Here is a 10,410-nt window from a genome sequence, read left to right as displayed (position 1 = left end):
GCTAGCGGTGGAGATAGCTAGCAGAGGTAAAAAAGAAAAGATTTGTGCATTTCTACAGAACATAAGGTACTACTCAGCCTCACAAGGGTGTCCGAAGTCCCCAGCAGCGAGGACCTTGCAGGTTGCCTGTGAACTTTTGAGTCAGACTAGACTCATAGACTATATGTAACATAGTAAACATAAATCCAGGACACTCAAATTAGTATGATATGTTACTTTTGGTATGGTTACATAAGATAGAAGGCAACCACAAAAGGAAGGTGGTTGGTTGGGGTAGATGAGTGGGCATATAACGCAAACATCTATTGTTCCAAAGGTTGCGTGCTCAAATCTCATCATGGACAATTTTAGCTAATTACCAACTTTGTAGCCACTTATGACTTTTTAGCTACTTTGCAACTACTTAGCATGTTAGCTCACCCTTCCCCTAACCCTTTTAGCTAACCCTTCCTCTAACCCTAAAATGTACCATTTTAGTTAACCCTTCACCAAAACCTAACCCTTTAACCTAACTCCTAACCTTAAGCTTAACCTTAACACGTAACCCATAGTGCTAGCTAACGTTAGCCACAATTTGTAACATATTGTACGAATTGCAATTCGTAGCATATCATGTGAATTGTAATTCGTATCATATCATACGAAATGGATGATGGACATCCACAAATCAATACATACGATATGAAACGTAACATATCATACTAAATGAAGTGTCTAGGATTTACGTACAGAATAATATGAAATGCTCTCTGACCACTTTGGTTGAGTGGAGAAAATCGAGAACCAGTCATGTCGAGCTCTTCAATGAGGAAGTGAACATGGACAGTGAGTGGAAGAGTATCGCTGTTATACAGGGTAAGGGTGCACCCTATTTGCTGCAATCCTAGTCTCCAACAGACATTTGAGATTGGCTACTTCAAGTTGAGACTTTCTGAAACAAAATCTCTCAGAATAAGTAATTGAAACAGATCTACATATAAGTCTTCTTATAATGTAAAACATAAATATAGAACTAAGTCAAGTATGTTCTGGCAACTGTAAGAGTACTGAGCATGGTACCTCAAATAGGAGAACAATCAAGCTGAATGAAACAAACTGTTATTATCATGTTTACATCAATACACTGTATTTTTGTTTAAGCGAAGACTTGAAATGGACTTAAAATGGACATGTTTGTCTTTTAGCAAGTGTCCATCGTTGGGAATGAAATACTGGTACCTCATGGCAGGTATGGTGTCCTAATGACTCCAAGCAATGCACCTTTCCCTCCACAGAACAACTACGAGACATGACATCTTTTCCGGTTGAATTGCAGGGTTGCCACATGAAATAACTTTTTGTTGTTAACAACTCTTTATTGTTATGACGTTTTAAGGTATGACCCTGGTGCAGACAGTGTTGAAGAAACAAAAGTGTATTCTTTAAACAGGGGCAGGCAAACGACAGGTCATGGCAGGCAGGGGTCAATAATCCAGAGAGGGTGTAAGGCACCGGAACAGCAGGTGGGCTCAAGGTAATGTCAGGCAGAGGTCGATAATCCAGAGTAGAGAGGCAAAGGTACAGGACGGCAGGCAGGCTCAGGGCAGGCAGGAATGGTCAAACCCGGGAAACTAGAAAACAGGCACTAAAGCACAGACAGGTGCAAGGGAAAACGCTGGTAGGTATGAACGAACAAAAACGAACTGGCAACAGACACACAAAGAACACAGGTATAAATACACAGGGGATAACGGGGAAGATGGGTGACACCTGGAGGGGGGGGGGAGACAAGCACTAGGACAGGTGAAACAGATCAGGGTGTGACAATATCGAACTCAACCATTTATGTTTTCCAGTAATAACGACATGGATGTCTCATGGTATGCTGGGGTATGCAAAATGGGTCCATTTTCAGCACCATTATCTTCTGAATGTTATTGCATTCAGGTAATAAAAAATAAAACATTTTTGACCACTTCTTCCATGGGCAAAAATGTTTGGAAAGTTGGGTTTAAATCAAAAGGGATGCTGTCAAAAGGTGATTGAATTCAAAGGGATTTACCCTATTACAAACAAGGCAACAATAAACATGTCGCCCCCCAAGAATGACGCATTCCCCTCCCCGCCAATTGAGATATAGCGTATGACTAACACATTTCGGTTATTGTGTGTGACCACAGATTATGTATAATATTGACCATATTCTCAAATGACCTCCCTAACAATTTAAATAAATGTATTGTATTTTCTTGATTCAATTCAATATATGAGCCTATCTGAACATCCTGCTTATTACTACCAGATACTAATTTCAGAATCTCCTAAAAGAGCCAGAAGATAGCGCTTTAATGTTTCCTTACTACAAAATCCTACTTTCTGTGAACAATTTGAAACTGAATTGAATGAATTTATAATGATCATCAAAAAATTATGTTGATGATCCTTGCATTTGAGGTTTTATTAAAAACAATGCACCTGCATTTACATCTGGGGAGAATAAATCACAATTAAAGAAGGTATCAGAGTTGTTAAACAGGTTCATGTAAATAATCAATTATGTTGGCTTAGGCTTATAGCACTTCCAAGGATGTTTCATGATGATTTTTACCGTTGTGTCAATCATGTTATATACTTAAGCTATTGTAACAAGCCTTATTCCATAGGACTACTAGGATTTCATGGCAACGGCTGTTAGAGCTCACTTTGCAACGTATGAGCCCTGGTTAGAGTCCCTGCTGCAGCTTTCACATGTCTAGTTATGTGATCTAGTGGTGCGAAGCATTCTGTTTTTCAACATTGTGTTGGGTGTAATTACATTGATATATCTAGTGAACAATGGATATGCAACAATGGGTGTGACGGATAGAAGTCATCACTATAGGTGTGATGAAGCCTTTACATCAAAGTTAACTGAAGCTGGATGGAAAATGCTAAGCCCTGACCAGTTATTCAGAAGAAATTCATAACAAGCACATTCTACACATGTACAAACTACCTGTTTAAAGTGTTATTACAACCGTGGTGTTCTTTTGTTACTGAAGCTTATATATCAAATATCCTGACAATGATCCACATCATATTGGTAGACAAGTAATGTTAGTGTGTTATGCAGCAAAACACAACTATCCTTTTTTTAGGATGCAAACCAGTAATATGAATCACTGTTGATCCATCCTGTTCTGATCTAATGAGATGGATGTAGGATTTCCTAGGGCCTAGAATCAAGGCATTTCCCAGTCAAGAAGGACGAAGCCAGGCCCAACTTCGTTCTCATTGGCAAAGACTGAACTCAAGTTAGGGGTTATACAGTACCAGTCAAAAGTTTGGACACACCTACTCATTCAAGGGTTTTTCTTTATTTTTACTATTTTCTACATTGTAGAATAATAGTGAGGACATCAAAACTATGAAATAACACAAATGGAATCATGTAGTAACCAAAAAAGTGTTAAACAAATCAAAATAAATTGTACATTTGAGATTCTTCAAAGTAGCCACCCTTTGCCTTGATGACAGCTTTGCACATTCTTGGCATTCTCTCCACCAGCGTCATGGGATTATCACCTGGAATGCATTTCAATTAACAGTTGTGCCTTGTTAAAAGTTAATGTGGATTTTCTTTCCTTCTTAATGCATTTGAGCCAATCAGTTGTGTTGTGACAAGATAGGGGTGGTACACAGAAGATAGCCCTATTTGGTAAAAGACCAAGTCCATATTATGCTAAGAGAATCAACAGTACATCATTACTTTAAGACATGGTCAGTCAATATGGAAAAATTTCAAGAACTTCGAAAGTTTCTTCAAGTGCAGTCGCAAATATCATCAGGCACTATGATGAAACTGGCTCTTATGAGGATCGCCACAGGAAAGGAAGAGCCAGAGTTACCTCTGCTGCAGAGGATAAATTCATTAGATTTACCAGCCTCAGAAATTACAGCCCAAATAAATGCTTCACAGAGTTCCAGTAACAGACACATCTCAACATCAACTGCTCAGAGGAGACTGCATGACTCAGGCCTTCATGCTCAAATTGCTGCAAAGGACACCAATAACACGAAGAGACTTGCTTGGGCCAAGAAACACAAGCAATGAACATTAGACAGGTGGAAATCTGTCCTTTGGTCTGATGAGTCCAAATTTGAGAAACAGAGTAGGTGAAAGGATGATCTCCGCATGTGTGGTTCCCACCATGAAGCATGGCGGAGGAGGTGTGATGGTGTGGGGGTGCTTTAATGGTGACACTGTCATTGATTTATTTATAATTCAAGGCACACTTAACCAGACCTTGAACAGCATTCTGCAGCAATACGCCATCCCATCTGGTTTGTGCTTAGTGGGACTATCATTTGTTTTTCAACAGGATAATGACCCAGATCCCACCTCCAGGCTGTGTAAGGCTATTTGACCAAGAAGGAGAGTGATGGAGTACTGCATCAGATTACCTGGCCTCCACAATCACCCGATTGAGATGGTTTGGGATGAGTTGGACTGCAGAGTGAAGGAACAGTGCTCAGCATATGTGGGAACTCCTTCAAGACTGTTGGAAAAGCATTCCAGGTGAAGCTGTTTGAGAAAATGCCAAGAGTGTGCAAAGCTGTCATCAAGGCAAAGTGTGGCTACTTTGAAGAATCTGAAACACTTTTTACTACATGATCCCATATGTGTTATTTCATAGTTTTGATGTCTTCAATCTAGTAAAAATAAAGAAATCCCTTTAATGAGTACGTTTCCAGACTTTTAACTGGTACTGTATATATAATATATATATGTACATATTTCCTTTATCAAATTTGTGTAACTGTTTTTTATTTAAATTTCATTTTTTGCTTTCTTTTGGGCTCCCCACAGGCCTGGGCCCAGGGGCATCAGTCCCGGTAAGACCCTGCATTTGTCCAGCCCTGAGCATCAAATCCAGAGGTTATAAATTCTAATCCCAGGTGAGGTCATATTTTAGCTGAACATCGTACCACTTACTTTAAAGCCCCCATAACTTTTCATTACTTTACTTATAATGGTTGGGCATGGTTTGATCTGATGTGAAGTTAATGTGATAAAATGTAAAGCAACATGTTATTACATGAAACTACACGTGTGAAAATGTGAAGTATTCTAAAAAAAACATTTTCACATGTGCAATTCTACGGTAACTGAATTACATTATTGACTCTGTGTTTTAAACTTTACATTGTATGCCAAACAAAAAACATTGATTTAAATGTTTAACAAAACATACAAGTCTATGCACAAAGATTACATTAAAACATTTAGTGGAAGAACAGCGCAGATGCTAACTTTGGTAACAGAATTATAGTGAAATCTCCCTCAGGTTTTTATGCGACCACGTTTATGCGACCAGAGTTCCTCTGTCCAGTGTCTGTGTTATTTTGCCCATCTTAATCTTTTCTTTCATCGGCCAGTCTAAGATATGGCTGTTTCTTTGCAACTCTGCCTAGAAGGCCAGCATCCCGGAGTCATCTCTTCACTGTTGATGTTGAGGCTGGCGTTTTGCAGGTACTATTCACCGGGGCCTCCCACTCCTCTTTCTATTCTGGTTAGGGCCAGTTTGCGCTGTTCTGTGAAGGGAGTAGTACACAGCTTTGTACGAGATCTTCAGTTTCTTGGCAATTTCTCACATGGTATAGCCTTAATTTCTCAGAACAAGAATAGACTGACGAGTTTCAGAAGAAAGTACTTTGTTTCTGGCCATTTTGAGCCTGTAATCGAACACACAAGTACTGATGCTCCAGATACTCAACTAGTCTAAAGCAGGCCAGTTTTATTGCTTCTTTAATCAGAACAACAGTTTACAGCTCTGCTAACATAATTGCAAAGGGGTTTTCTAATGATCAATTAGCCTTTAAAAATTATAAACTTGGATTAGCTAACACAACGTGCCATTGGAACACAGGAGTGATAGTTGCTGATAATGGGCCTCTGTAAGGCTATGTAGATATTCCATAAAAATCTGCCATTTCCAGCTACAATAGTCATTTACAACAATAACAATGTCTACACTGTATTTCTGATCAATTTGACATTATTTTAATGGACAGAAAATGGGCTTTTCTTTCAAAAACAAGGACATTTCTAAGTGACCCCAAACTTTTGAACGGTAGTGTTAATAGTTTTAAATGTTAGGATTATGTATTTGTGTTGTTCCAAATGTCTGAATAAAAAATACAGTTAGTGCAGAATAGTGATTTTGGGAGGGGGGGGGCTGAAGGGGGGTTCACCCAGGCAGCCATACAAGCTAGAACCTGTCTCGGCTGTTGAAGGATGAGGACCAAGGTGCAGCGTGGTGAGCGTGTGACTGGTCGGGCCCCGTGCTATGGGGTGATGTGCACTGTGTCTCGGCCGAGCATTCACAGGCCGGTGTGCTCGGTGCCAGCGTACCGCATTTCCCGGGTGGAAGTGGGCATCCAGCCAGAACGGGTGGTGCCAGCACTGCGCTCGAGACCGCCAGTGCGCCTCCACGGCCCAGTGTATCCGGTGCCTCGGCCAAGGAAGAGGCCTCTTGTATGTCTCCCCAGCCTGGTGAGTCCTGTGCATGCTCCCAGAGCCAGGTCTCCTGTGTGTCTCTCCAGCCTGGTGAGTCCTGTGCCTGCACCCAGCCCGGAGCCTCCAGAGACGGCCTCCAGCCCGGAGCGAGGGTTCCCAGTCCGGGGCCCGCAGCGAGGGTGCCCAGTCCAGGGTCGGCGGCGAGGGTCCCCGCACCAGAGGTGCCACCAAAGTGGGGTGAGCCAGCGGTGGAGCGGGGTCTGCGTCCCGCATTTTCTATTTCCATATGTTGGCCGGGTATGGTTCTCAATCAGGGACAGCTGTCTATCGTTGTCTCTGATTGGGAACCATACTTAGGTACTCTTTTTTCCACCTGTGTTTGTGGGAAGTTGACTTTGTTTAGGGCACATAGCCTTTGAGCTTCACGGTTTGTTTTGTATTGTTTATTGTTTTGTCGGTTAATTTTTAAATAAAGTAAAATGTACACTCACCACGCTGCACCTTGGTCCTCATCCTTCAACAGCCATGACAGAACCGCCACTGACTGCAAGCATTGCAAAACAATCACTAGCCAGCTATTCAGTGGAGTGGTTGTGTGGTCCCAAATCTGGGATTAAGGGTCTCTTTTCCAAGTTTAAAGGAATAAACATTCAACATTGGCCATGCTGTCAATGAAGCAAGATTTGTGCCGCACTCAAAACAACTGGAAACTCGGAACTGGGAAATCTCAGACTTCAGTGTGTTCAAGACGACTGGGAACTTGGAAAAAAATGAGCTCAGACTGGGAAAATTGTTTTGAACAGTCATCCAACTGGGAATTCCATGTTGGGAACTCGGGAGTTCCCAGTTGTTTTGAAAGCACCATAAATCCAGAGAATTAAAGATTTTTATGACAAAGTTTGATGGCAAAGTTTGCCCACAAGAAGGACCGCCGCACCACTTTCAAGTGAGCACAGCACAACAACTGTGAGTCCAAAAATATGTATTGTATTCTGCTACATAAATGACGTAATACGCCAGGAAGAAATGTATACTGTAGCTAAGAAAGTAATACTAAGTGTATGTTGTGTAGTAAGCTGTTAGCAGCCCATGTGTCACACCCTAAGAATTTGGTCCCGCTCCCCTTCAGAACTTAGCTTATTATTCTGACTAGGTGGTGCACATGTAGCCTATAGCCTGTTTTGTAGAAATTTCATCATTGAATATTGTAAGAGCTTTCATTGTCTGCTTATATACCCCCGTTATTTATCCTACGATTCTGACTTGATGTACAGGGAGAATAATGTAAGAACGAACCATGTTCTGAATTATGTCGCTGTACATTTCAAAAGCGCTGAACAAATAGTTACAGTATATCAACTACTCGGTCTGAAACAAAATTATGGTTTGCCTCTTATCTGCAAATCATTAAATTTTGTAATAGTTTGTACATCTCAATTGTTATATTGCTTACGGTATATAGGTCTCTGTTAGAGGAATTTAACTCCTATATGTTCATTAACCAATTCAATTAAAACACTGTCCGTTTCTAAGAATTTGTAAGATACTTATTTGCATAAAATGGACAGAGGCCAGTCTCAAAATTAATCAGTAGCGTTTTTCCCGAGAGCTCTGGTCATAATATCATGTAAAAAAAATTGTATACCTCACATTTCGTCATAAATTTCGTCCAAAAAGTTCAGTAATAGACCCAAGTGATTCCAGTTTAAATTGTGAGGGTTGTTTTGTTTGCGCAATGCGCTGCTTGTGTGTTGGTATATTGTCATTAAAAGTGGATTCTCGTGATTGTATTTTCCTTCCTTTTTAGACCACATACAGTGAATTCGGAAAGTATTCAGAGCCTTCACTTTTTACACATTTTGTTACGTTACAGCCTTATTCTAAAATGTATTAAATAAAACATGTTGCTCATCAATCTACAGACAGTGCCCCATAATGACAAAGTGAAAACATCTTTTTAGATATACCGTATTTACATAAGAATTCAGACCCTTTTCTATGAGACTCGAAATTTAGCTCAAGTGCATTCTGTTTCCATTGCAAATTTTTTAGATTCTTCTACAACTTGATTGGACATGATTTGGAAAGGCACACACCTGTCTATATAAGGTCCCACAGTTGACAGTGCATGTCAGAGCAAAAACTAAGCCATGAGGTCGAAGGAATTGTCCGTATTGCTTCGAGACAGGATTGTGTCGAGGCACAGATCTGGGGAAGGGTATAAAACCATTTCTGCTGCTTTGAAGCTCCCCAAGAACACATTGGCCTTCAACATTCTTAAATAGAAGAATTTTGGAACCACCAAGAGTTTTCCTAGAGCTGGCCGCCTGGCCAAACTGAGCAATTGGGGGAGAATTGCCTTGGTTAGGGAGGTGACCAAGAACGAGATGGTCACTCTGACAGAGCTCCAGAGTTCCTCCGTGGAGATGTGAGAACCTTCCAGAAGGACAACCATCTCTGCAGCACTCCACCAATCAGGCCTTTATGGTAGAGTGGCCAGACGGAAGCCACATGACAGTCCACTTGGAGTTTGCCAAAAGGCACCTAAAGGACTCTCAGGCCATGAGAAACAAGATTTTCTGGTGTAATGAAACCATGATTGAACACTTTGGTCTGAATGCCAAGCATCACGTCTGGAGGAAAGCAGGCACCACTCATCACCTGGCCAATACAGCCCTACGGTGAAGCATGGTGGTGGCAGCATCATGCTGTGGGGATGATTTTCAATGGCAGGAACTGGGAGATTAGTCAGGACCGAGGGAAAGATGAACAGAGCACAGTACAGAGAGATCCTTGAAGAAAACCTGCTCCAGAGTGCTCAGGACTTCAGACTGAGGCAAAGGTTCACCTTCCAACAGGAAAACAACCCTAAGCACACAGCCAAGACCACACAGGAGTGGCTTCGGGACAAGTCTCTGAATGTCCTTGAGTGGCCCAGCCAGAGCTTGGACTTGAACCAGATCTACAACAACCAACTTGACAAAGCTTGTACAATGTAGATGTGCAAAGCTCTTAGAGACTTACCCAGAAAGACTCACAGCTGTAATCGCTGCCAAAGGTGACTCTAACATGTATTGAGTCAGGGGTGTGAATACTTATGTAAATGAGATCTTTCTGTATTTAATTTACAATCAATTTGCAAACATAAAAAAAAAAAACATGTATTAACTTTGTCATTATGGGGTATTGTGTGTAGATGGGTGAGAAAGGTGGAATAAGGGGTAGGATTACTTTTTGAAGCCAATGTATACTTTAACTGTCTGTTACTGTACATGCAATATGCTTTGTGAACTTCGCTGGACAGAGTTTGCTATCTGGTTTTGTAATAAAACAAATGTGTGGTTGAATTCACTGGCTTCCCCAGTGATTTTACCCACGCACTGCTACTGCTAAAACTAAACTGAAACTAAATAACATAAATTGAAATAGTAATGTTTTTATCGAACAGAACATTTATAGAAACTCTAAAAGCAAACTGAAACTTAACTGAATTTCAAAGAAAAATCAAAAAATGAATAGAATTAAAAACGAATAACTAACATAACCTTGGAAAAGAGAGAAGGAGAGGCAGAGACAGGGGGAGAGGAAGAAAGGGGAGAAGAGGATGAGGGGAGAATAGGAAGAAAGATGAAGAGAGGAAGAGAGACAAAGAGAAGAAGAGGAAGAGAGAGGAGGAGAGGAAGGGAGGGGTGCAGGAATAGACATGAAGAGCTTATGTTTACATGATATCTCAGCATTTATATACACTCCACTTTTACTAAGCTCTTTTCTGTTTGTCATGCTTATCTAACGCCCATTCACCAATGATTCAACATTCACTATTATTTCACCTACTTCTTCTTTCACCTACTTCCTACTTCTTCTTTAATTCAGGATGTCTCCCCACAGAGGAGCAACGTCTTTGGTTAAATTAAATTACTTTATTATACCAC

The sequence above is a fragment of the Oncorhynchus clarkii genome, chromosome 13, assembly GCF_045791955.1.
Source record: "Oncorhynchus clarkii lewisi isolate Uvic-CL-2024 chromosome 13, UVic_Ocla_1.0, whole genome shotgun sequence".
Taxonomy (NCBI): domain Eukaryota; kingdom Metazoa; phylum Chordata; class Actinopteri; order Salmoniformes; family Salmonidae; genus Oncorhynchus; species Oncorhynchus clarkii.
This window is presented reverse-complemented; position numbering follows the sequence as displayed.